At 46.1% G+C, this 25,532-nt stretch overlaps 10 non-coding genes across 10 annotated transcripts; 5 read left to right on the plus strand and 5 right to left on the minus strand.

Moving 5' to 3' along the window:
• On the minus strand, positions 1-73 carry TRNAS-GCU (transfer RNA serine (anticodon GCU)). The gene has a single exon. It is a non-coding gene; the product is annotated as a tRNA-Ser (tRNA).
• A 3,895-nt stretch (positions 74-3,968) lies between these two features.
• Positions 3,969-4,041, minus strand: TRNAK-CUU (transfer RNA lysine (anticodon CUU)). Its single transcript has one exon. It is a non-coding gene; the product is annotated as a tRNA-Lys (tRNA).
• Positions 4,042-5,880: 1,839 nt separating this feature from the next.
• TRNAK-CUU (transfer RNA lysine (anticodon CUU)) lies at positions 5,881-5,953 on the minus strand. The gene has a single exon. It is a non-coding gene; the product is annotated as a tRNA-Lys (tRNA).
• Positions 5,954-8,233: 2,280 nt separating this feature from the next.
• Positions 8,234-8,306, minus strand: TRNAK-CUU (transfer RNA lysine (anticodon CUU)). Its single transcript has one exon. It is a non-coding gene; the product is annotated as a tRNA-Lys (tRNA).
• A 3,011-nt stretch (positions 8,307-11,317) lies between these two features.
• Positions 11,318-11,390, minus strand: TRNAK-CUU (transfer RNA lysine (anticodon CUU)). The gene has a single exon. It is a non-coding gene; the product is annotated as a tRNA-Lys (tRNA).
• Positions 11,391-14,473: 3,083 nt separating this feature from the next.
• Positions 14,474-14,546, plus strand: TRNAD-GUC (transfer RNA aspartic acid (anticodon GUC)). Its single transcript has one exon. It is a non-coding gene; the product is annotated as a tRNA-Asp (tRNA).
• A 1,103-nt stretch (positions 14,547-15,649) lies between these two features.
• On the plus strand, positions 15,650-15,722 carry TRNAN-AUU (transfer RNA asparagine (anticodon AUU)). The gene has a single exon. It is a non-coding gene; the product is annotated as a tRNA-Asn (tRNA).
• A 2,719-nt stretch (positions 15,723-18,441) lies between these two features.
• TRNAD-GUC (transfer RNA aspartic acid (anticodon GUC)) lies at positions 18,442-18,514 on the plus strand. Its single transcript has one exon. It is a non-coding gene; the product is annotated as a tRNA-Asp (tRNA).
• Positions 18,515-20,206: 1,692 nt separating this feature from the next.
• TRNAD-GUC (transfer RNA aspartic acid (anticodon GUC)) lies at positions 20,207-20,279 on the plus strand. The gene has a single exon. It is a non-coding gene; the product is annotated as a tRNA-Asp (tRNA).
• Positions 20,280-24,913: 4,634 nt separating this feature from the next.
• Positions 24,914-24,986, plus strand: TRNAD-GUC (transfer RNA aspartic acid (anticodon GUC)). The gene has a single exon. It is a non-coding gene; the product is annotated as a tRNA-Asp (tRNA).
• The last annotated feature ends 546 nt before the right edge of the window (positions 24,987-25,532 follow it).

Raw genomic sequence — 25,532 nt, forward strand, 5'->3', positions numbered from 1 at the left:
CGCTCCCGGGTGGGCTCGAACCACCAACCTTTCGGTTAGCAGCCGAACACGCTAACCATTGCGCAACAGAAGCCCAAAAATTAAATGTTCGTCAGGTATTGTGGAAAAATTTTGGATTTTTACGTTACATTTGAGATCTCACAACACCGCTCCCGGGTGGGCTCGAACCACCAACCTTTCGGTTAACAGCCGAACGCGCTAACCATTGCGCAACAGAAGCCCAAAAATTAAATGTTCGTCAGGTATTGTAGAAAAACCCTGGATTTTTACGTTACATATGAGACGTCACAATAACGCTCCCGGGTGGGCTCGAACCAACAACCTATTGGTTAACAGCCGAACGCGCTAACCATTGAGCCACGGAAGCTCAGAAATTAAATGGTTATCACGTATTGTGGAAAAGCTTTGAATTTTTACGCAACATCTGAGACCCCACAACACCTCTCCCGGGTGGGCTCGAACCACCAAAATTTCAGTTAACAGCTGAACGCGCTAACCATTGCGCCACGGAAGAACAAAAATTAAATGTTCGTCAGGTATTGTGGAAAAACTCTGACTTTTTACGTTACATCTGAGACCTCACAACACCGCTCCCGGGTGGGCTCGAACCACCAACCTTTCGGTTAACAGCCGAACGCGCTAACTATTGCGCCACGGAAGCCCAAAAATTAAATGGTCGTCAGGCATTGTGGAAAAACTTTGGTTTTTACGTTTCATTTGAGATCCCACAACACCGCTCCCGGGTGGGCTCGAACCACCAACCTATTGGTTAACAGCCGAACGCGCTAACCATTGAGCCACGGAAGCTCAGAAATTAAATGGTTGTCACGTATTGTGGAAAAGTTTTGACTTTTTACGCTACGTCTGAGACCCCACAACACCCCCCCCCCCGGGTGGACTCGAACCACCAACCTTTTGGTTAACATCCGAACACGCTAACCATTGAGCCATGGAAGCTCAGAAATTAAACGGTTATCACGTATTGTGGAAAAGTTTTGAATTTTTACGCTACATCTGAGACCCCACAACACCACTTCCGGGTGGGCTCGAGCCAACAACCTTTCGGTTAACAGCTGAACCGCTAACCATTGCGCCACGGAAGCCCAAAAATTAAATTTTCGTCAGGTATTGTGGAAAAACTCTGACATTTTACGTTACATCTGAGACCTCAGAACACCGCTCCCGGGAGGGTTCAAACCACCAGTCCTTTGAATAACAGCTGATCGCGCTAACCATTGCGCCACGGAAGCCCAAAAATTAATTGGTCGTTGGTAATGTGGTAAAACCTTGACTTTTTACGTCAAATCTGAGACCTCACAACACCGCTCCCGGATGGGCTCGAACCACCAACCTTTCGGTTAACAGCCGAACGCGCTAACCATTGCGCCACGGAAGCCCAAAAATTAAATGGTCGTCAGGTATTGTGGAAAAACTTTGGCTTTTTACGTTACATTTGAGATCCCACAACACCGGTACCGGGTTGGCTCGAACCACCAACCTATTGGTTAACAGTCGAACACGCTAACCATTGAGCCATGGAAGCTCAGAAATTAAACAGTTATCACGTATTGTGGAAAAGTTTTGAATTTTTACGCTACATCTGAGACCCCACAACACCTTTCCCGGGTGGGCTGGAACCACCAACGTTTCGGTTAACAGCTGAACGCGCTAACCATTGCGCCACGGAAGCCCAAAAATTAAATGTTCGTCAGTTATTGTGTAAAAACTCTGACATTTTACGTTACATCTGAGACCTCTCAACATCGCTCCCGGGAGGGTTCTAACCACCAGTCTTTTGAATAACAGCTGACCGCGCTAACCATTGCGCCACAGAAGCCCAAAAATTAAATGGTCGTCAGGTATAGTGGAAAAACCTTGACTTTTTACGTCCAATCTGAGACCTCACAACACCGCTCCCGGATTGGTTCAAACCACCAACCTTTCGGTTAACAGCCGAACACGCTAACCATTGCGCAACAGAAGCCCAAAAATTAAATGTTCGTCAGGTATTGTGGAAAAATTTTGGATTTTTACGTTACATTTGAGATCTCACAACACCGCTCCCGGGTGGGCTCGAACCACCTACCTTTCGGTTAACAGCCGAACGCGCTAACCATTGCGCAACATAAGCCCAAAAATTAAATGTTCGTCAGCTATTGTAGAAAAACTATGGATTTTTACGTTACATATGAGACGTCACAATAACGCTCCCGGGTGGGCTCGAACCACCAACCTATTGGTTAACAGCCGAACGCGCTAACCATTGAGCCACGGAAGCTCAGAAATTAAATGGTTATCACGTATTGTGGAAAAGTTTTGAATTTTTACGCTACATCTGAGACCCCACAACACCTCTCCCGGGTGGGCTCGAACCACCAAAATTTCAGTTAACAGCTGAACGCGCTAACCATTGCGCCACGGAAGAACCAAAATTAAATATTCGTAAGGTATTGTGGAAAAACTCTGACTTTTTACGTTACATCTGAGACCTCACAACACTGCTCCCGGGTGGGCTCGAACCACCAACCTATAGGTTAACAGCCGAACGCGCTAACCATTGAGCCACGGAAGCTCAGAAACTAAATGGTTGTCACGTATTGTGGAAAAGGTTTGACTTTTTACGCTACGTCTGAGACCCCACAACACCCCCCCCCGGGTGGGCTCGAACCACCAACCTTTTGGTTAACATCCGAACACGCTAACCATTGAGCCATGGAAGCTCAGAAATTAAACGGTTATCACGTATTGTGGAAAAGTTTTGAATTTTTACGCTACATCTGAGACTCCACAACACCTCTCCCGGGTGGGCTCGAACCACCAACCTTTCAGTTAACAGCTGAACGCGATAACCATAGCGCCACGGAAGAACAAAAATTAAATGTTCGTCAGGTATTGTGGAAAAACTCTGACTTTTTACGTTACATCTGAGACCTCACAACAACGCTCCCGGGTGGGCTCGAACCACCAACCTATTGGTTAACAGCCGAACGCGCTAACCATTGAGCCACGGTAGCTCAGAAATTAAATGGTTATCACGTATTGTGGAAAAGTTTTGAATTTTTACGCTACATCTGAGACCCCACAACACCACTCCCGGGTGGGCTCGAACCACCAACCTTTCGGTTAACAGCTGAACCGCTAACCATTGCGCCACGGAAGCCCAAAAATTAAATTTTCGTCATGTATTGTGGAAAAACTCTGACATTTTACGTTACATCTGAGACCTCACAACACCGCTCCCGGGAGGGTTCAAACCACCAGTCTTTTGAATAACAGCTGATCGCGCTAACCACTGCGCCACGGAAGCCCAAAAATTAAATGGTCGTCAGGTATTGTGGAAAAACTTTGGCTTTTTACGTCAAATCTGAGACCTCACAACACCGCTCCCGGATGGGCTCGGACCACCAACCTTTCGGTTAAAAGCCAACCGCGCTAACCATTGCGCCAAGGAAGCCCAAAAATAATATGGTCGTCAGGTATTGTGGAAAAACTTTGGCTTTTTACGTTACATTTGAGATCCCACAACACCGGTACCGGGTGGGCTCGAACCACCAACCTCTTGGTTAACATTCGAACACGCTAACCATTGAGCCATGGAAGCTCAGAAATTAAACGGTTATCACGTATTGTGGAAAAGTTTTGAGTTTTTACGCTACATCTGAGACCCCACATCACCTCTCCCGGGTGGGCTCGAACCACCAAAATTTCAGTTAACAGTTGAACGCGCTAACCATTGCGCCACGGAAGAACAAAAATTAAATGTTCGTCAGGTATTGTGGAAAAACTCTGACTTTTTACGTTACATCTGAGACCTCACAACACCGCTCCCGGGTGGGTTCAAACCACCAGTCTTTTGAATAACAGCTGATCGCGCTAACCATTGCGCCACGGAAGCCAAAAAATTAATTGGTCGTTGGTATTGTGGTAAAACCTTGACTTTTTACGTCAAATCTGAGACCTCACAACACCGCTCCCAGATGGGCTCGAACCACCAACCTTTCGGTTAAGAGCCGAACGCGCTAACCATTGCGCCACGGAAGCCCAAAAATTGAATGGTCATCAGGTATTGTGGAAAAACTTTGGCTTTTTACGTTACATTTGAGATCCCACAACACCGGTACCGGGTTGGCTCGAACCACCAACCTATTGGTTAACAGTCGAACACGCTAACCATTGAGCCATGCAAGCTCAGAAATTAAACGGTTATCACGTATTGTGGAAAAGTTTTGAATTTTTACGCTACATCTGAGACCCCACAACACCTTTCCCGGGTGGGCTCGAACCACCAACGTTTCGGTTAACAGCTGAACGCGCTAACCATTGCGCCACGGAAGAACAAAAATTAAATGTTCGTCAGGTATTGTGGAAAAAACTCTGACTTTTTACGTTACATCTGAGACCTCACAACACCGCTCCCGGGTGGGCTCGAACCACCAACCTATAGGTTAACAGCCGAACGCGCTAACCATTGAGCCACGGAAGCTCAGAAACTAAATGGTTGTCACGTATTGTGGAAAAGGTTTGACTTTTTACGCTACGTCTGAGACCCCACAACACCCCCCCCCCGGGTGGGCTCGAACCACCAACCTTTTGGTTAACATCCGAACACGCTAACCATTGAGCCATGGAAGCTCAGAAATTAAACGGTTATCACGTATTGTGGAAAAGTTTTGAATTTTTACGCTACATCTGAGACCCCACAACACCTTTCCCGGGTGGGCTCGAACCACCAACCTTTCAGTTAACAGCTGAACGCGATAACCATAGCGCCACGGAAGAACAAAAATTAAATGTTCGTCAGGTATTGTGGAAAAACTCTGACTTTTTACGTTACATCTGAGACCTCACAACAACGCTCCCGAGTGGGCTCGAACCACCAACCTATTGGTTAACAGCCGAACGCGCTAACCATTGAGCCACGGTAGCTCAGAAATTAAATGGTTATCACGTATTGTGGAAAAGTTTTGAATTTTTACGCTACATCTGAGACCCCACAACACCACTCCCGGGTGGGCTCGAACCACCAACCTTTCGGTTAACAGCTGAACCGCTAACCATTGCGCCACGGAAGCCCAAAAATTAAATTTTCGTCATGTATTGTGGAAAAACTCTGACATTTTACGTTACATCTGAGACCTCACAACACCGCTCCCGGGAGGGTTCAAACCACCAGTCTTTTGAATAACAGCTGATCGCGCTAACCATTGCGCCACGGAAGCCCAAAAATTAAATGTTCGTCAGGTATTGTGGAAAAACTTTGGCTTTTTACGTCAAATCTGAGACCTCACAACACCGCTCCCGGATGGGCTCGGACCACCAACCTTTCGGTTAAAAGCCAACCGCGCTAACCATTGCGCCAAGGAAGCCCAAAAATAATATGGTCGTCAGGTATTGTGGAAAAACTTTGGCTTTTTACGTTACATTTGAGATCCCACAACACCGGTACCGGGTGGGCTCGAACCACCAACCTCTTGGTTAACATTCGAACACGCTAACCATTGAGCCATGGAAGCTCAGAAATTAAACGGTTATCACGTATTGTGGAAAAGTTTTGAGTTTTTACGCTACATCTGAGACCCCACATCACCTCTCCCGGGTGGGCTCGAACCACCAAAATTTCAGTTAACAGTTGAACGCGCTAACCATTGCGCCACGGAAGAACAAAAATTAAATGTTCGTCAGGTATTGTGGAAAAACTCTGACTTTTTACGTTACATCTGAGACCTCACAACACCGCTCCCGGGTGGGTTCAAACCACCAGTCTTTTGAATAACAGCTGATCGCGCTAACCATTGCGCCACGGAAGCCAAAAAATTAATTGGTCGTTGGTATTGTGGTAAAACCTTGACTTTTTACGTCAAATCTGAGACCTCACAACACCGCTCCCAGATGGGCTCGAACCACCAACCTTTCGGTTAAGAGCCGAACGCGCTAACCATTGCGCCACGGAAGCCCAAAAATTGAATGGTCATCAGGTATTGTGGAAAAACTTTGGCTTTTTACGTTACATTTGAGATCCCACAACACCGGTACCGGGTTGGCTCGAACCACCAACCTATTGGTTAACAGTCGAACACGCTAACCATTGAGCCATGCAAGCTCAGAAATTAAACGGTTATCACGTATTGTGGAAAAGTTTTGAATTTTTACGCTACATCTGAGACCCCACAACACCTTTCCCGGGTGGGCTCGAACCACCAACGTTTCGGTTAACAGCTGAACGCGCTAACCATTGCGCCACGGAAGAACAAAAATTAAATGTTCGTCAGGTATTGTGGAAAAAACTCTGACTTTTTACGTTACATCTGAGACCTCACAACACCGCTCCCGGGTGGGCTCGAACCACCAACCTATAGGTTAACAGCCGAACGCGCTAACCATTGAGCCACGGAAGCTCAGAAACTAAATGGTTGTCACGTATTGTGGAAAAGGTTTGACTTTTTACGCTACGTCTGAGACCCCACAACACCCCCCCCCCCGGGTGGGCTCGAACCACCAACCTTTTGGTTAACATCCGAACACGCTAACCATTGAGCCATGGAAGCTCAGAAATTAAACGGTTATCACGTATTGTGGAAAAGTTTTGAATTTTTACGCTACATCTGAGACCCCACAACACCTTTCCCGGGTGGGCTCGAACCACCAACCTTTCAGTTAACAGCTGAACGCGATAACCATAGCGCCACGGAAGAACAAAAATTAAATGTTCGTCAGGTATTGTGGAAAAACTCTGACTTTTTACGTTACATCTGAGACCTCACAACAACGCTCCCGAGTGGGCTCGAACCACCAACCTATTGGTTAACAGCCGAACGCGCTAACCATTGAGCCACGGTAGCTCAGAAATTAAATGGTTATCACGTATTGTGGAAAAGTTTTGAATTTTTACGCTACATCTGAGACCCCACAACACCACTCCCGGGTGGGCTCGAACCACCAACCTTTCGGTTAACAGCTGAACCGCTAACCATTGCGCCACGGAAGCCCAAAAATTAAATTTTCGTCATGTATTGTGGAAAAACTCTGACATTTTACGTTACATCTGAGACCTCACAACACCGCTCCCGGGAGGGTTCAAACCACCAGTCTTTTGAATAACAGCTGATCGCGCTAACCATTGCGCCACGGAAGCCCAAAAATTAAATGTTCGTCAGGTATTGTGGAAAAACTCTGACTTTTTACGTTACATCTGAGACCTCACAACACCGCTCCCGGGTGGGCTCGAACCACCAACCTTTCGGTTAACAGCCGAACGCGCTAACTATTGCGCCACGGAAGCCCAAAAATTAAATGGTCGTCAGGTATTGTGGAAAAACTTTGGCTTTTTACGTCAAATCTGAGACCTCACAACACCGCTCCCGGATGGGCTCGGACCACCAACCTTTCGGTTAAAAGCCAACCGCGCTAACCATTGCGCCAAGGAAGCCCAAAAATAATATGGTCGTCAGGTATTGTGGAAAAACTTTGGCTTTTTACGTTACATTTGAGATCCCACAACACCGGTACCGGGTGGGCTCGAACCACCAACCTCTTGGTTAACATTCGAACACGCTAACCATTGAGCCATGGAAGCTCAGAAATTAAACGGTTATCACGTATTGTGGAAAAGTTTTGAGTTTTTACGCTACATCTGAGACCCCACATCACCTCTCCCGGGTGGGCTCGAACCACCAAAATTTCAGTTAACAGTTGAACGCGCTAACCATTGCGCCACGGAAGAACAAAAATTAAATGTTCGTCAGGTATTGTGGAAAAACTCTGACTTTTTACGTTACATCTGAGACCTCACAACACCGCTCCCGGGTGGGCTCAAACCACCAAAATTTCGGTTAACAGCCGAACGCGCTAACCATTGAGCCACGGAAGCTCAAAAATTAAATGGTTATCACGTATTGTGGAAAAGTTTTGAATTTTCACGCTACATCTGAGACCCCACAACACCACTCCCGGGTGGGCTCGTACCACCAACCTTTCGGTTAACAGCTGAACCGCTATCCATTGCGCCACGGAAGCCCAAAAATTAAATTTTCGTCAGGTATTGTGGAAAAACTCTGACATTTTACGTTACATCTGAGACCTCACAACACCGCTCCCGGGAGGGTTCAAACCACCAGTCTTTTGAATAACAGCTGATCGCGCTAACCATTGCGCCACGGAAGCCAAAAAATTAATTGGTCGTTGGTATTGTGGTAAAACCTTGACTTTTTACGTCAAATCTGAGACCTCACAACACCGCTCCCGGATGGGCTCGAACCACCAACCTTTCGGTTAAGAGCCGAACGCGCTAACCATTGCGCCACGGAAGCCCAAAAATTGAATGGTCATCAGGTATTGTGGAAAAACTTTGGCTTTTTACGTTACATTTGAGATCCCACAACACCGGTACCGGGTTGGCTCGAACCACCAACCTATTGGTTAACAGTCGAACACGCTAACCATTGAGCCATGCAAGCTCAGAAATTAAACGGTTATCACGTATTGTGGAAAAGTTTTGAATTTTTACGCTACATCTGAGACCCCACAACACCTTTCCCGGGTGGGCTCGAACCACCAACGTTTCGGTTAACAGCTGAACGCGCCAACCATTGCGCCACGGAAGAACAAAAATTAAATGTTCGTCAGGTATTGTGGAAAAAACTCTGACTTTTTACGTTACATCTGAGACCTCACAACACCGCTCCCGGGTGGGCTCGAACCACCAGTCTTTTGAATAACAGCTGACCGCGCTAACCATTGCGCCACAGAAGACCAAAAATTAAATGGTCGTCAGGTATAGTGGAAAAACCTTGACTTTTTACGTCAAATCTGAGACCTCACAACACCGCTCCCGGATGGGCTCGAACCACCAACCTTTCGGTTAACAGCCAACCGCGCTAACCATTGCGCCACGGAAGCCCAAAAATAATATGGTCGTCAGGTATTGTGGAAAAACTTTGGCTTTTTCGTTACATATGAGATCCCACAACACCGGTACCGGGTGGGCTCGAACCAACAACCTCTTGGTTAACAGCCGAACGCTCTAACCATTGAGCCACGGAAGCTCAGAAATTAAATGGTTATCACGTATTGTGGAAAAGTTTTGAATTTTTACGCTACATCTGAGACCCCACAACACCTCTCCCGGGTGGGCTCGAACCACCAAAATTTCAGTTAACAGCTGAACGCGGTAACCATTGCGCCACGGAAGAACAAAAATTAAATGTTCGTCAGGTATTGTGGAAAAAACTCTGACTTTTTACGTTACATCTGAGACCTCACAACACCGCTCCCGGGTGGGCTCGAACCACCAAAATTTCGGTTAACAGCCGAACGCGCTAACTATTGCGCCACGGAAGCCCAAAAAATAAGTGGTCGTCAGGTATTGTGGAAAAACTTGGGCTTTTTACGTTTCATTTGAGATCCCACAACACCGCTCTCGGGTGGGCTCGAACCACCAACCTATTGGTTAACAGCCGAACGCGCTAACCATTGAGCCACGGAAGCTCAGAAATTAAATGGTTATCACGTATTGTGGAAAAGTTTTGAATTTTTACGCTACATCTGAGACCCCACAACACCACTCCCGGGTGGGCTCGAACCACCAACCTTTCGATTAACAGCTGAACCGCTAACCATTGCGCCACGGAAGCCCAAAAATTAAATTTTCGTCAGGTATTGTGGAAAAACTCTGACATTTTACGTTACATCTGAGACCTCACAACACCGCTCCCGGGAGGGTTCAAACCACCAGTCTTTTGAATAACAGCTGATCGCACTAACCATTGCGCCACTGAAGCCCAAAAATTAAATGGTCGTTGGTATTGTGGTAAAACCTTGACTTTTTACGTCAAATCTGAGACCTCACAACGCCGCTCCCGGATGGGCTCGAACCACCAACCTTTCGGTTAACAGCCGAACGCGCTAACCATTGCGCGACGGAAGCCCAAAACTTAAATGGTCGTCAGGTATTGTGGAAAAACTTTGGCTTTTTACGTTACATTTGACATCCCACAACACCGGTACCGGGTTGGCTCGAACCACCAACCTATTGGTTAACAGTCGAACACGCTAACCATTGAGCCATGGAAGCTCAGAAATTAAACGGTTATCACGTATTGTGGAAAAGTTTTGAATTTTTACGCTACATCTGAGACCCCACAACACCTCTCCCGGGTGGGCTCGAACCACCAAAATTTCAGTTAACAGCTGAACGCGCTAACCATTGCGCCACGGAAGCCCAAAAATTAAATGTTCGTCAGTTATTGTGTAAAAACTTTGGCTTTTTACGTTACATTTGAGATCCCACAACACCGGTACCGGGTGGGCTCGAACCACCAACCTTTCGGTTAACAGCCGAACGCGCTAACTATTGCGCCACGGAAGCCCAAAAATTAAATGGTCGTCAGGTATTGTGGAAAAACTTTGGCTTTTTACGTCAAATCTGAGACCTCACAACACCGCTCCCGGATGGGCTCGGACCACCAACCTTTCGGTTAAAAGCCAACCGCGCTAACCATTGCGCCAAGGAAGCCCAAAAATAATATGGTCGTCAGGTATTGTGGAAAAACTTTGGCTTTTTACGTTACATTTGAGATCCCACAACACCGGTACCGGGTGGGCTCGAACCACCAACCTCTTGGTTAACATTCGAACACGCTAACCATTGAGCCATGGAAGCTCAGAAATTAAACGGTTATCACGTATTGTGGAAAAGTTTTGAGTTTTTACGCTACATCTGAGACCCCACATCACCTCTCCCGGGTGGGCTCGAACCACCAAAATTTCAGTTAACAGTTGAACGCGCTAACCATTGCGCCACGGAAGAACAAAAATTAAATGTTCGTCAGGTATTGTGGAAAAACTCTGACTTTTTACGTTACATCTGAGACCTCACAACACCGCTCCCGGGTGGGCTCAAACCACCAAAATTTCGGTTAACAGCCGAACGCGCTAACCATTGAGCCACGGAAGCTCAAAAATTAAATGGTTATCACGTATTGTGGAAAAGTTTTGAATTTTCACGCTACATCTGAGACCCCACAACACCACTCCCGGGTGGGCTCGTACCACCAACCTTTCGGTTAACAGCTGAACCGCTATCCATTGCGCCACGGAAGCCCAAAAATTAAATTTTCGTCAGGTATTGTGGAAAAACTCTGACATTTTACGTTACATCTGAGACCTCACAACACCGCTCCCGGGAGGGTTCAAACCACCAGTCTTTTGAATAACAGCTGATCGCGCTAACCATTGCGCCACGGAAGCCAAAAAATTAATTGGTCGTTGGTATTGTGGTAAAACCTTGACTTTTTACGTCAAATCTGAGACCTCACAACACCGCTCCCGGATGGGCTCGAACCACCAACCTTTCGGTTAAGAGCCGAACGCGCTAACCATTGCGCCACGGAAGCCCAAAAATTGAATGGTCATCAGGTATTGTGGAAAAACTTTGGCTTTTTACGTTACATTTGAGATCCCACAACACCGGTACCGGGTTGGCTCGAACCACCAACCTATTGGTTAACAGTCGAACACGCTAACCATTGAGCCATGCAAGCTCAGAAATTAAACGGTTATCACGTATTGTGGAAAAGTTTTGAATTTTTACGCTACATCTGAGACCCCACAACACCTTTCCCGGGTGGGCTCGAACCACCAACGTTTCGGTTAACAGCTGAACGCGCTAACCATTGCGCCACGGAAGAACAAAAATTAAATGTTCGTCAGGTATTGTGGAAAAAACTCTGACTTTTTACGTTACATCTGAGACCTCACAACACCGCTCCCGGGTGGGCTCGAACCACCAGTCTTTTGAATAACAGCTGACCGCGCTAACCATTGCGCCACAGAAGACCAAAAATTAAATGGTCGTCAGGTATAGTGGAAAAACCTTGACTTTTTACGTCAAATCTGAGACCTCACAACACCGCTCCCGGATGGGCTCGAACCACCAACCTTTCGGTTAACAGCCAACCGCGCTAACCATTGCGCCACGGAAGCCCAAAAATAATATGGTCGTCAGGTATTGTGGAAAAACTTTGGCTTTTTCGTTACATATGAGATCCCACAACACCGGTACCGGGTGGGCTCGAACCAACAACCTCTTGGTTAACAGCCGAACGCTCTAACCATTGAGCCACGGAAGCTCAGAAATTAAATGGTTATCACGTATTGTGGAAAAGTTTTGAATTTTTACGCTACATCTGAGACCCCACAACACCTCTCCCGGGTGGGCTCGAACCACCAAAATTTCAGTTAACAGCTGAACGCGGTAACCATTGCGCCACGGAAGAACAAAAATTAAATGTTCGTCAGGTATTGTGGAAAAAACTCTGACTTTTTACGTTACATCTGAGACCTCACAACACCGCTCCCGGGTGGGCTCGAACCACCAAAATTTCGGTTAACAGCCGAACGCGCTAACTATTGCGCCACGGAAGCCCAAAAAATAAGTGGTCGTCAGGTATTGTGGAAAAACTTGGGCTTTTTACGTTTCATTTGAGATCCCACAACACCGCTCTCGGGTGGGCTCGAACCACCAACCTATTGGTTAACAGCCGAACGCGCTAACCATTGAGCCACGGAAGCTCAGAAATTAAATGGTTATCACGTATTGTGGAAAAGTTTTGAATTTTTACGCTACATCTGAGACCCCACAACACCACTCCCGGGTGGGCTCGAACCACCAACCTTTCGATTAACAGCTGAACCGCTAACCATTGCGCCACGGAAGCCCAAAAATTAAATTTTCGTCAGGTATTGTGGAAAAACTCTGACATTTTACGTTACATCTGAGACCTCACAACACCGCTCCCGGGAGGGTTCAAACCACCAGTCTTTTGAATAACAGCTGATCGCACTAACCATTGCGCCACTGAAGCCCAAAAATTAAATGGTCGTTGGTATTGTGGTAAAACCTTGACTTTTTACGTCAAATCTGAGACCTCACAACGCCGCTCCCGGATGGGCTCGAACCACCAACCTTTCGGTTAACAGCCGAACGCGCTAACCATTGCGCGACGGAAGCCCAAAACTTAAATGGTCGTCAGGTATTGTGGAAAAACTTTGGCTTTTTACGTTACATTTGACATCCCACAACACCGGTACCGGGTTGGCTCGAACCACCAACCTATTGGTTAACAGTCGAACACGCTAACCATTGAGCCATGGAAGCTCAGAAATTAAACGGTTATCACGTATTGTGGAAAAGTTTTGAATTTTTACGCTACATCTGAGACCCCACAACACCTCTCCCGGGTGGGCTCGAACCACCAAAATTTCAGTTAACAGCTGAACGCGCTAACCATTGCGCCACGGAAGCCCAAAAATTAAATGTTCGTCAGTTATTGTGTAAAAACTTTGGCTTTTTACGTTACATTTGAGATCCCACAACACCGGTACCGGGTGGGCTCGAACCACCAACCTCTTGGTTAACAGCCGAACGATCTAACCATTGAGCCACGGAAGCTCAGAAATTAAATGGTTATCACGTATTGTGGAAAAGTTTTGAATTTTTACGCTACATCTGAGACCCCACAACACCTCTCCCGGGTGGGCTCGAACCACCAAAATTTCAGTTAACAGCTGAACGCGCTAACCTTTGCGCCACGGAAGAACAAAAATTAAATGTTCGTCAGGTATTGTGGTTAGCGCGTTCGGCTGTTAACTGAAAGGTTGGTGGTTCGAGCCCACCCGGGAGCATTGTTGTGAGTTCTCAGATGTGAAGTTTTTCCACAATACCTGACGACCATTTCATTCCTGAGCTTCCTTGGCTCCATGGTTATCGCGTTCGGATGTTAACCAAAAGGTTGGTGGTTCGAGCCCACCCGGGAGCGGTGTGGAATCTCAAATGTAACGTAAAAAGCCAAAGTTTTTCCACAATACCTGACGACCATTTAATTTTTGGGCTTTCGTGGCGCGATTGTTAGCGCGTTCGGCTGTTAACCGAAAGGTAGCTGGTTCGAGCCCATCCGGGAGCGGTGTTGTGAGATCTCAGATGTAACGTAAAAAGTCAAAGTTTTTCCACAATACCTGACGGCCATTTATTTTCTGAGCTTCCATGGCTCAATGGTTAGCAAGTTCGGCTGTTAAGCGAAAGGTTGGTGGTTGTAGCCCATCCGGGAGCGGTGTTGTGAAGTTTCAAATGTAACGTAAAAAGCCAAAGTTTTTCCACAATACCTGACGAACATTTAATTTTTGGGCTTCCGTGTTGCAATGGTTAGCGCGTTCAGCTGTTAATCGAAAGGTTGGTGGTTCGAGCCCACCCGGGTGCGGTGTTGTGAAGTTTCAAATGTAACGTAAAAAGCCAAAGTTTTTCCACAATACCTGACGAACATTTAATTTTTGGGCTTCCGTGTTGCAATGGTTAGCCCGTTCAGCTGTTAATCGGAAGGTTGGTATTTCGAGCCCACCCGGGAGCGGTGTTGTGAGGTCTCAGATGTGACGTAAAAAGTCAAAGTTTTTCAACAATACCTGACGACCATTTATTTTCTGAGCTTCCATGGCTCAATGGTTAGCGCGTTCGACTGTCAATCGAAAGGTTGGTGGTTCGAGCCCATCCGGGAGCGGTGTTGTGAGATCTATGATGTAACGTAAAAAGTCAAAGTTTTTCCACAATACCTGACTACCATTTAATTTTTGGGCTTCTTTGGCTCCATGGTTAGCGCGTTCGGATGTTAAAGAAAAGGTTGGTGGTTCAGGCCCACCCGGGTGCGGTGTTGTGAAGTTTCAAATGTAACGTAAAAAGCCAAAGTTTTTCCACAATACCTGACGAACATTTAATTTTTGGGCTTCCGTGTTGCAATGGTTAGCGCGTTCAGCTGTTAATCGAAAGGTTGGTGGTTCGAGCCCACCCGGGAGCGGTGTTGTGAGATCTCAGATGTAACGTAAAAATCCAAAGTTTTTCCACAATACCTGACGAATATTTAATTTTTGGGCTTCCGTGTTGCAATGGTTAGCGCGTTCAGCTGTTAATCGAAAGGTTGGTGGTTCGAGCCCACCCGGGAGCGGTGTTGTTAGGTCTCAGATGTGACGTAAAAATCCAAAGTTTTTCCACAATACCTGACGGCCATTTATTTTCTGAGCTTCCATGGCTCAATGGTTAGCAAGTTCGGCTGTTAAGCGAAAGGTTGGTGGTTGTAGCCCATCCGGGAGCGGTGTTGTGAGATCTCAGATGTAACTTAAAAAGTCAAAGTTTTTCCACAATACCTGACGACCATTTAATTTTTGGGCTTCTTTGGCTCCATGGTTAGCGCGTTCGGATGTTAAACAAAAGGTTGGTGGTTCGGGCCCACCCGGGTGCGGTGTTGTGAAGTTTCAAATGTAACGTAAAAAGCCAAAGTTTTTCCACAATACCTGACGAACATTTAATTTTTGGGCTTCCGTGTTGCAATGGTTAGCGCGTTCAGCTGTTAATCGAAAGGTTGGTATTTCGAGCCCACCCGGGAGCGGTGTTGTGAGATCTCTGATGTAACGTAAAAATCCAAAGTTTTTCCACAATACCTGACGAACATTTAATTTTTGGGCTTCCGTGTTGCAATGGTTAGCGCGTTCAGCTGTTAATCGAAAGGTTGGTGGTTCGAGCCCACCCGGGAGCGGTGTTGTGAGGTCTCAGATGTGACGTAAAAAGTCAAAGTTTTTCAACAATACCTGACGACCATTTATTTTCTGAGCTTCCATGGCTCAATGGTTAGCGCGTTCGGCGATTAACCGAAAGGTTGGTGGTTCGAGCCCACCCGGGAGCGGTGTTGTGAGATCTCAAATGTAACGTAAAAATTCAAAGTTTTTCCACAATACCTGACGAACATATAATTTTTGGGCTTCCGTTGCGCAATGGTTAGCGCGTTCAGCTGTTAAGAGAAAGGTTGGTATTTCGAGCCCACCCGGGAGCGGTGTTGTGAGATCTCTGATGTAACGTAAAAATCCAAAGTTTTTCCACAATACCTGACGAATATTTAATTTTTGGGCTTCCGTGTTGCAATGGTTAGCGCGTTCAGCTGTTAATCGAAAGGTTGGTGGTTCGAGCCCACCCGGGAGCGGTGTTGTTAGGTCTCAGATGTGACGTAAAAAGTCAAAGTTTTTCCACAATACCTGACGACCATTTATTTTCTGAGCTTCCATGGCTCAATGGTTAGCGCGTTCGGCTGTTAACCGAAAGGTTGGTGGTTCGAGCCCACCCGGGAGCGGTGTTGTGAGATCTCAAATGTAACGTAAAAATCCAAAGTTTTTCCACAATACCTGACGAACATTTAATTTTTGGGCTTCCGTTGCGCAATGGTTAGCGCGTTCGGCTGTTAACCGAAAGGTTGGTGGTTCGAGCCCATCCGGGAGCGGTGTTGTGAGGTCTTAGATGTATTGTAAAATCCAAAGTTTTTCCACAATACCTGACGGCCATTTATTTTCTGAGCTTCCATGGCTCAATGGTTAGCAAGTTCGGCTGTTAAGCGAAAGGTTGGTGGTTGTAGCCCATCCGGGAGCGGTGTTGTGAGATCTCAGATGTAACTTAAAAAGTCAAAGTTTTTCCACAATACCTGACGACCATTTAATTTTTGGGCTTCTTTGGCTCCATGGTTAGCGCGTTCGGATGTTAAACAAAAGGTTGGTGGTTCGGGCCCACCCGGGTGCGGTGTTGTGAAGTTTCAAATGTAACGTAAAAAGCCAAAGTTTTTCCACAATACCTGACGAACATTTAATTTTTGGGCTTCCGTGTTGCAATGGTTAGCGCGTTCAGCTGTTAATCGAAAGGTTGGTATTTCGAGCCCACCCGGGAGCGGTGTTGTGAGATCTCTGATGTAACGTAAAAATCCAAAGTTTTTCCACAATACCTGACGAACATTTAATTTTTGGGCTTCCGTGTTGCAATGGTTAGCGCGTTCAGCTGTTAATCGAAAGGTTGGTGGTTCGAGCCCACCCGGGAGCGGTGTTGTGAGGTCTCAGATGTGACGTAAAAAGTCAAAGTTTTTCAACAATACCTGACGACCATTTATTTTCTGAGCTTCCATGGCTCAATGGTTAGCGCGTTCGGCTGTTAACCGAAAGGTTGGTGGTTCGAGCCCACCCGGGAGCGGTGTTGTGAGATCTCAAATGTAACGTAAAAATTCAAAGTTTTTCCACAATACCTGACGAACATATAATTTTTGGGCTTCCGTTGCGCAATGGTTAGCGCGTTCAGCTGTTAAGAGAAAGGTTGGTGGTTCGAGCCCACTCGGGAGCGGTGTTGTGAGATCTCAAATGTAACGTAAAAATCCAAAGTTTTTCCACAATACCTGACGAACATTTAATTTTTGGGGCTTCCGTTGCGCAATGGTTAGCGCGTTCAGCTGTTAAAAGAAAGGTTGGTGGTTCGAGCACACTCGGGAGCGGTGTTGTGAGATCTCAAATGTAACGTAAAAATCCAAAGTTTTTCCACAATACCTGACGAACATTTAATTTTTGGGCTTCCGTTGCGCAATGGTTAGCGCGTTCGGCTGTTAACCGAAAGGTTGGTGGTTCGAGCCCATCCGGGAGCGGTGTTGTGAGGTCTTAGATGTATTGTAAAATCCAAAGTTTTTCCACAATACCTGACGGCCATTTATTTTCTGAGCTTCCATGGCTCAGTGGTTAGCAAGTTCGGCTGTTAAGCGAAAGGTTGGTGGTTGTAGCCCATCCGGGAGCGGTGTTGTGAGATCTCAGATGTAACTTAAAAAGTCAAAGTTTTTCCACAATACCTGACGACCATTTAATTTTTGGGCTTCTTTGGCTCCATGGTTAGCGCGTTCGGATGTTAAACAAAAGGTTGGTGGTTCGGGCCCACCCGGGTGCGGTGTTGTGAAGTTTCAAATGTAACGTAAAAAGCCAAAGTTTTTCCACAATACCTGACGAACATTTAATTTTTGGGCTTCCGTGTTGCAATGGTTAGCGCGTTCAGCTGTTAATCGAAAGGTTGGTATTTCGAGCCCACCCGGGAGCGGTGTTGTGAGATCTCTGATGTAACGTAAAAATCCAAAGTTTTTCCACAATACCTGACGAACATTTAATTTTTGGGCTTCCGTGTTGCAATGGTTAGCGCGTTCAGCTGTTAATCGAAAGGTTGGTGGTTCGAGCCCACCCGGGAGCGGTGTTGTGAGGTCTCAGATGTGACGTAAAAAGTCAAAGTTTTTCAACAATACCTGACGACCATTTATTTTCTGAGCTTCCATGGCTCAATGGTTAGCGCGTTCGGCTGTTAACCGAAAGGTTGGTGGTTCGAGCCCACCCGGGAGCGGTGTTGTGAGATCTCAAATGTAACGTAAAAATTCAAAGTTTTTCCACAATACCTGACGAACATATAATTTTTGGGCTTCCGTTGCGCAGTGGTTAGCGCGTTCAGCTGTTAAGAGAAAGGTTGGTGGTTCGAGCCCACTCGGGAGCGGTGTTGTGAGATCTCAAATGTAACGTAAAAATCCAAAGTTTTTCCACAATACCTGACGGCCATTTATTTTGTGAGCTTCCATGGCTCAATGGTTAGCGCGTTTGACTGTCAATCGAAAGGTTGGTGGTTCGAGCCCACCCGGGAGCGGTGTTGTGAGATCTCAAATGTAACGTAAAAAGTCAAAGTTTTTCAACAATACCTGACGACCATTTATTTTCTGAGCTTCCATGGCTCAATGGTTAGCGCGTTCGGCTGTTAACCGAAAGGTTGGTGGTTCGAGCCCACCCGGGAGCGGTGTTGTGAGATCTCAAATGTAACGTAAAAATTCAAAGTTTTTCCACAATACCTGACGAACATATAATTTTTGGGCTTCCGTTGCGCAATGGTTAGCGCGTTCAGCTGTTAAGAGAAAGGTTGGTGGTTCGAGCCCACTCGGGAGCGGTGTTGTGAGATCTCAAATGTAACGTAAAAATCCAAAGTTTTTCCACAATACCTGACGAACATTTAATTTTTGGGGCTTCCGTTGCGCAATGGTTAGCGCGTTCAGCTGTTAAAAGAAAGGTTGGTGGTTCGAGCACACTCGGGAGCGGTGTTGTGAGATCTCAAATGTAACGTAAAAATCCAAAGTTTTTCCACAATACCTGACGAACATTTAATTTTTGGGCTTCCGTTGCGCAATGGTTAGCGCGTTCGGCTGTTAACCGAAAGGTTGGTGGTTCGAGCCCATCCGGGAGCGGTGTTGTGAGGTCTTAGATGTATTGTAAAATCCAAAGTTTTTCCTCAATACCTGACGGCCAATTATTTTCTGAGCTTCCATGGCTCAATGGTTAGCAAGTTCGGCTGTTAAGCGAAAGGCTGGTGGTTGTAGCCCATCCGGGAGCGGTGTTGTGAGATCTCAGATGTAACTTAAAAAGTCAAAGTTTTTCCACAATACCTGACGACCATTTAATTTTTGGGCTTCTTTGGCTCCATGGTTAGCGCGTTCGGATGTTAAACAAAAGGTTGGTGGTTCGGGCCCACCCGGGTGCGGTGTTGTGAAGTTTCAAATGTAACGTAAAAAGCCAAAGTTTTTCCACAATACCTGACGAACATTCAATTTTTGGGCTTCCGTGTTGCAATGGTTAGCGCGTTCAGCTGTTAATCGAAAGGTTGGTATTTCGAGCCCACCCGGGAGCGGTGTTGTGAGATCTCTGATGTAACGTAAAAATCCAAAGTTTTTCCACAATACCTGACGAACATTTAATTTTTGGGCTTCCGTGTTGCAATGGTTAGCGCGTTCAGCTGTTAATCGAAAGGTTGGTGGTTCGAGCCCACCCGGGAGCGGTGTTGTGAGGTCTCAGATGTGACGTAAAAAGTCAAAGTTTTTCAACAATACCTGACGACCATTTATTTTCTGAGCTTCCATGGCTCAATGGTTAGCGCGTTCGGCTGTTAACCGAAAGGTTGGTGGTTCGAGCCCACCCGGGAGCGGTGTTGTGAGATCTCAAATGTAACGTAAAAATTCAAAGTTTTTCCACAATACCTGACGAACATATAATTTTTGGGCTTCCGTTGCGCAATGGTTAGCGCGTTCAGCTGTTAAGAGAAAGGTTGGTGGTTCGAGCCCACTCGGGAGCGGTGTTGTGAGATCTCAAATGTAACGTAAAAATCCAAAGTTTTTCCACAATACCTGACGAACATTTAATTTTTGGGGCTTCCGTTGCGCAATGGTTAGCGCGTTCAGCTGTTAAAAGAAAGGTTGGTGGTTCGAGCACACTCGGGAGCGGTGTTGTGAGATCTCAAATGTAACGTAAAAATCCAAAGTTTTTCCACAATACCTGACGGCCATTTATTTTGCGAGCTTCCATGGCTCAATGGTTAGCGCGTTTGACTGTCAATCGAAAGGTTGGTGGTTCGAGCCCACCCGGGAGCGGTGTTGTGAGATCTCAAATGTAACGTAAAAAGTCAAAGTTTTTCAACAATACCTGACGACCATTTATTTTCTGAGCTTCCATGGCTCAATGGTTAGCGCGTTCGGCTGTTAACCGAAAGGTTGGTGGTTCGAGCCCACCCGGGAGCGGTGTTGTGAGATCTCAAATGTAACGTAAAAATTCAAAGTTTTTCCACAATACCTGACGAACATATAATTTTTGGGCTTCCGTTGCGCAATGGTTAGCGCGTTCAGCTGTTAAGAGAAAGGTTGGTGGTTCGAGCCCACTCGGGAGCGGTGTTGTGAGATCTCAAATGTAACGTAAAAATCCAAAGTTTTTCCACAATACCTGACGAACATTTAATTTTTGGGGCTTCCGTTGCGCAATGGTTAGCGCGTTCAGCTGTTAATAGAAAGGTTGGTGGTTCGAGCACACTCGGGAGCGGTGTTGTGAGATCTCAAATGTAACGTAAAAATCCAAAGTTTTTCCACAATACCTGACGAACATTTAATTTTTGGGCTTCCGTTGCGCAATGGTTAGCGCGTTCGGCTGTTAACCGAAAGGTTGGTGGTTCGAGCCCATCCGGGAGCGGTGTTGTGAGGTCTTAGATGTATTGTAAAATCCAAAGTTTTTCCACAATACCTGACGGCCATTTATTTTCTGAGCTTCCATGGCTCAATGGTTAGCAAGTTCGGCTGTTAAGCGAAAGGTTGGTGGTTGTAGCCCATCCGGGAGCGGTGTTGTGAGATCTCAGATGTAACTTAAAAAGTCAAAGTTTTTCCACAATACCTGACGACCATTTAATTTTTGGGCTTCTTTGGCTCCATGGTTAGCGCGTTCGGATGTTAAACAAAAGGTTGGTGGTTCGGGCCCACCCGGGTGCGGTGTTGTGAAGTTTCAAATGTAACGTAAAAAGCCAAAGTTTTTCCACAATACCTGACGAACATTTAATTTTTGGGCTTCCGTGTTGCAATGGTTAGCGCGTTCAGCTGTTAATCGAAAGGTTGGTATTTCGAGCCCACCCGGGAGCGGTGTTGTGAGATCTCTGATGTAACGTAAAAATCCAAAGTTTTTCCACAATACCTGACGAACATTTAATTTTTGGGCTTCCGTGTTGCAATGGTTAGCGCGTTCAGCTGTTAATCGAAAGGTTGGTGGTTCGAGCCCACCCGGGAGCGGTGTTGTGAGGTCTCAGATGTGACGTAAAAAGTCAAAGTTTTTCAACAATACCTGACGACCATTTATTTTCTGAGCTTCCATGGCTCAATGGTTAGCGCGTTCGGCTGTTAACCGAAAGGTTGGTGGTTCGAGCCCACCCGGGAGCGGTGTTGTGAGATCTCAAATGTAACGTAAAAATTCAAAGTTTTTCCACAATACCTGACGAACATATAATTTTTGGGCTTCCGTTGCGCAATGGTTAGCGCGTTCAGCTGTTAAGAGAAAGGTTGGTGGTTCGAGCCCACTCGGGAGCGGTGTTGTGAGATCTCAAATGTAACGTAAAAATCCAAAGTTTTTCCACAATACCTGACGAACATTTAATTTTTGGGGCTTCCGTTGCGCAATGGTTAGCGCGTTCAGCTGTTAAAAGAAAGGTTGGTGGTTCGAGCACACTCGGGAGCGGTGTTGTGAGATCTCAAATGTAACGTAAAAATTCAAAGTTTTTCCACAATACCTGACGAACATATAATTTTTGGGCTTCCGTTGCGCAATGGTTAGCGCGTTCAGCTGTTAAGAGAAAGGTTGGTGGTTCGAGCCCACTCGGGAGCGGTGTTGTGAGATCTCAAATGTAACGTAAAAATCCAAAGTTTTTCCACAATACCTGACGAACATTTAATTTTTGGGGCTTCCGTTGCGCAATGGTTAGCGCGTTCAGCTGTTAAAAGAAAGGTTGGTGGTTCGAGCACACTCGGGAGCGGTGTTGTGAGATCTCAAATGTAACGTAAAAATCCAAAGTTTTTCCACAATACCTGACGAACATTTAATTTTTGGGCTTCCGTTGCGCAATGGTTAGCGCGTTCGGCTGTTAACCGAAAGGTTGGTGGTTCGAGCCCATCCGGGAGCGGTGTTGTGAGATCTCAGATGTAACTTAAAAAGTCAAAGTTTTTCCACAATACCTGACGACCATTTAATTTTTGGGCTTCTTTGGCTCCATGGTTAGCGCGTTCGGATGTTAAACAAAAGGTTGGTGGTTCGGGCCCACCCGGGTGCGGTGTTGTGAAGTTTCAAATGTAACGTAAAAAGCCAAAGTTTTTCCACAATACCTGACGAACATTTAATTTTTGGGCTTCCGTTGCGCAATGGTTAGCGCGTTCGGCTGTTAACCGAAAGGTTGGTGGTTCGAGCCCATCCGGGAGCGGTGTTGTGAGGTCTTAGATGTATTGTAAAATCCAAAGTTTTTCCACAATACCTGACGGCCATTTATTTTCTGAGCTTCCATGGCTCAATGGTTAGCAAGTTCGGCTGTTAAGCGAAAGGTTGGTGGTTGTAGCCCATCCGGGAGCGGTGTTCTGAGATCTCAGATGTAACTTAAAAAGTCAAAGTTTTTCCACAATACCTGACGACCATTTAATTTTTGGGCTTCTTTGGCTCCATGGTTAGCGCGTTCGGATGTTAAACAAAAGGTTGGTGGTTCGGGCCCACCCGGGTGCGGTGTTGTGAAGTTTCAAATGTAACGTAAAAAGCCAAAGTTTTTCCACAATACCTGACGAACATTTAATTTTTGGGCTTCCGTGTTGCAATGGTTAGCGCGTTCAGCTGTTAATCGAAAGGTTGGTATTTCGAGCCCACCCGGGAGCGGTGTTGTGAGATCTCTGATGTAACGTAAAAATCCAAAGTTTTTCCACAATACCTGACGAACATTTAATTTTTGGGCTTCCGTGTTGAAATGCTTAGCGCGTTCAGCTGTTAATCGAAAGGTTGGTGGTTCGAGCCCACCCGGGAGCGGTGTTGTGAGGTCTCAGATGTGACGTAAAAAGTCAAAGTTTTTCAACAATACCTGACGACCATTTATTTTCTGAGCTTCCATGGCTCAATGGTTAGCGCGTTCGGCTGTTAACCGAAAGGTTGGTGGTTCGAGCCCACCCGGGAGCGGTGTTGTGAGATCTCAAATGTAACGTAAAAATTCAAAGTTTTTCCACAATACCTGACGAACATATAATTTTTGGGCTTCCGTTGCGCAATGGTTAGCGCGTTCAGCTGTTAAGAGAAAGGTTGGTGGTTCGAGCCCACTCGGGAGCGGTGTTGTGAGATCTCAAATGTAACGTAAAAATCCAAAGTTTTTCCACAATACCTGACGAACATTTAATTTTTGGGGCTTCCGTTGCGCAATGGTTAGCGCGTTCAGCTGTTAAAAGAAAGGTTGGTGGTTCGAGCACACTCGGGAGCGGTGTTGTGAGATCTCAAATGTAACGTAAAAATTCAAAGTTTTTCCACAATACCTGACGAACATATAATTTTTGGGCTTCCGTTGCGCAATGGTTAGCGCGTTCAGCTGTTAAGAGAAAGGTTGGTGGTTCGAGCCCACTCGGGAGCGGTGTTGTGAGATCTCAAATGTAACGTAAAAATCCAAAGTTTTTCCACAATACCTGACGAACATTTAATTTTTGGGGCTTCCGTTGCGCAATGGTTAGCGCGTTCAGCTGTTAAAAGAAAGGTTGGTGGTTCGAGCACACTCGGGAGCGGTGTTGTGAGATCTCAAATGTAACGTAAAAATCCAAAGTTTTTCCACAATACCTGACGGCCATTTATTTTCTGAGCTTCCATGGCTCAATGGTTAGCAAGTTCGGCTGTTAAGCGAAAGGTTGGTGGTTGTAGCCCATCCGGGAGCGGTGTTCTGAGATCTCAGATGTAACTTAAAAAGTCAAAGTTTTTCCACAATACCTGACGACCATTTAATTTTTGGGCTTCTTTGGCTCCATGGTTAGCGCGTTCGGATGTTAAACAAAAGGTTGGTGGTTCGGGCCCACCCGGGTGCGGTGTTGTGAAGTTTCAAATGTAACGTAAAAAGCCAAAGTTTTTCCACAATACCTGACGAACATTTAATTTTTGGGCTTCCGTGTTGCAATGGTTAGCGCGTTCAGCTGTTAATCGAAAGGTTGGTATTTCGAGCCCACCCGGGAGCGGTGTTGTGAGATCTCTGATGTAACGTAAAAATCCAAAGTTTTTCCACAATACCTGACGAACATTTAATTTTTGGGCTTCCGTGTTGAAATGCTTAGCGCGTTCAGCTGTTAATCGAAAGGTTGGTGGTTCGAGCCCACCCGGGAGCGGTGTTGTGAGGTCTCAGATGTGACGTAAAAAGTCAAAGTTTTTCAACAATACCTGACGACCATTTATTTTCTGAGCTTCCATGGCTCAATGGTTAGCGCGTTCGGCTGTTAACCGAAAGGTTGGTGGTTCGAGCCCACCCGGGAGCGGTGTTGTGAGATCTCAAATGTAACGTAAAAATTCAAAGTTTTTCCACAATACCTGACGAACATATAATTTTTGGGCTTCCGTTGCGCAATGGTTAGCGCGTTCAGCTGTTAAGAGAAAGGTTGGTGGTTCGAGCCCACTCGGGAGCGGTGTTGTGAGATCTCAAATGTAACGTAAAAATCCAAAGTTTTTCCACAATACCTGACGGCCATTTATTTTGTGAGCTTCCATGGCTCAATGGTTAGCGCGTTTGACTGTCAATCGAAAGGTTGGTGGTTCGAGCCCACCCGGGAGCGGTGTTGTGAGATCTCAAATGTAACGTAAAAAGTCAAAGTTTTTCAACAATACCTGACGACCATTTATTTTCTGAGCTTCCATGGCTCAATGGTTAGCGCGTTCGGCTGTTAACCGAAAGGTTGGTGGTTCGAGCCCACCCGGGAGCGGTGTTGTGAGATCTCAAATGTAACGTAAAAATTCAAAGTTTTTCCACATTACCTGACGAACATATAATTTTTGGGCTTCCGTTGCGCAATGGTTAGCGCGTTCAGCTGTTAAGAGAAAGGTTGGTGGTTCGAGCCCACTCGGGAGCGGTGTTGTGAGATCTCAAATGTAACGTAAAAATCCAAAGTTTTTCCACAATACCTGACGAACATTTAATTTTTGGGGCTTCCGTTGCGCAATGGTTAGCGCGTTCAGCTGTTAAAAGAAAGGTTGGTGGTTCGAGCACACTCGGGAGCGGTGTTGTGAGATCTCAAATGTAACGTAAAAATCCAAAGTTTTTCCACAATACCTGACGAACATTTAATTTTTGGGCTTCCGTTGCGCAATGGTTAGCGCGTTCG

The sequence above is a fragment of the Phalangium opilio genome, unplaced genomic scaffold (assembly GCF_054372755.1).
Source record: "Phalangium opilio isolate 3A_F unplaced genomic scaffold, DU_Popi_V2 ptg000082l_1, whole genome shotgun sequence".
Taxonomy (NCBI): Eukaryota; Metazoa; Arthropoda; class Arachnida; order Opiliones; family Phalangiidae; genus Phalangium; species Phalangium opilio.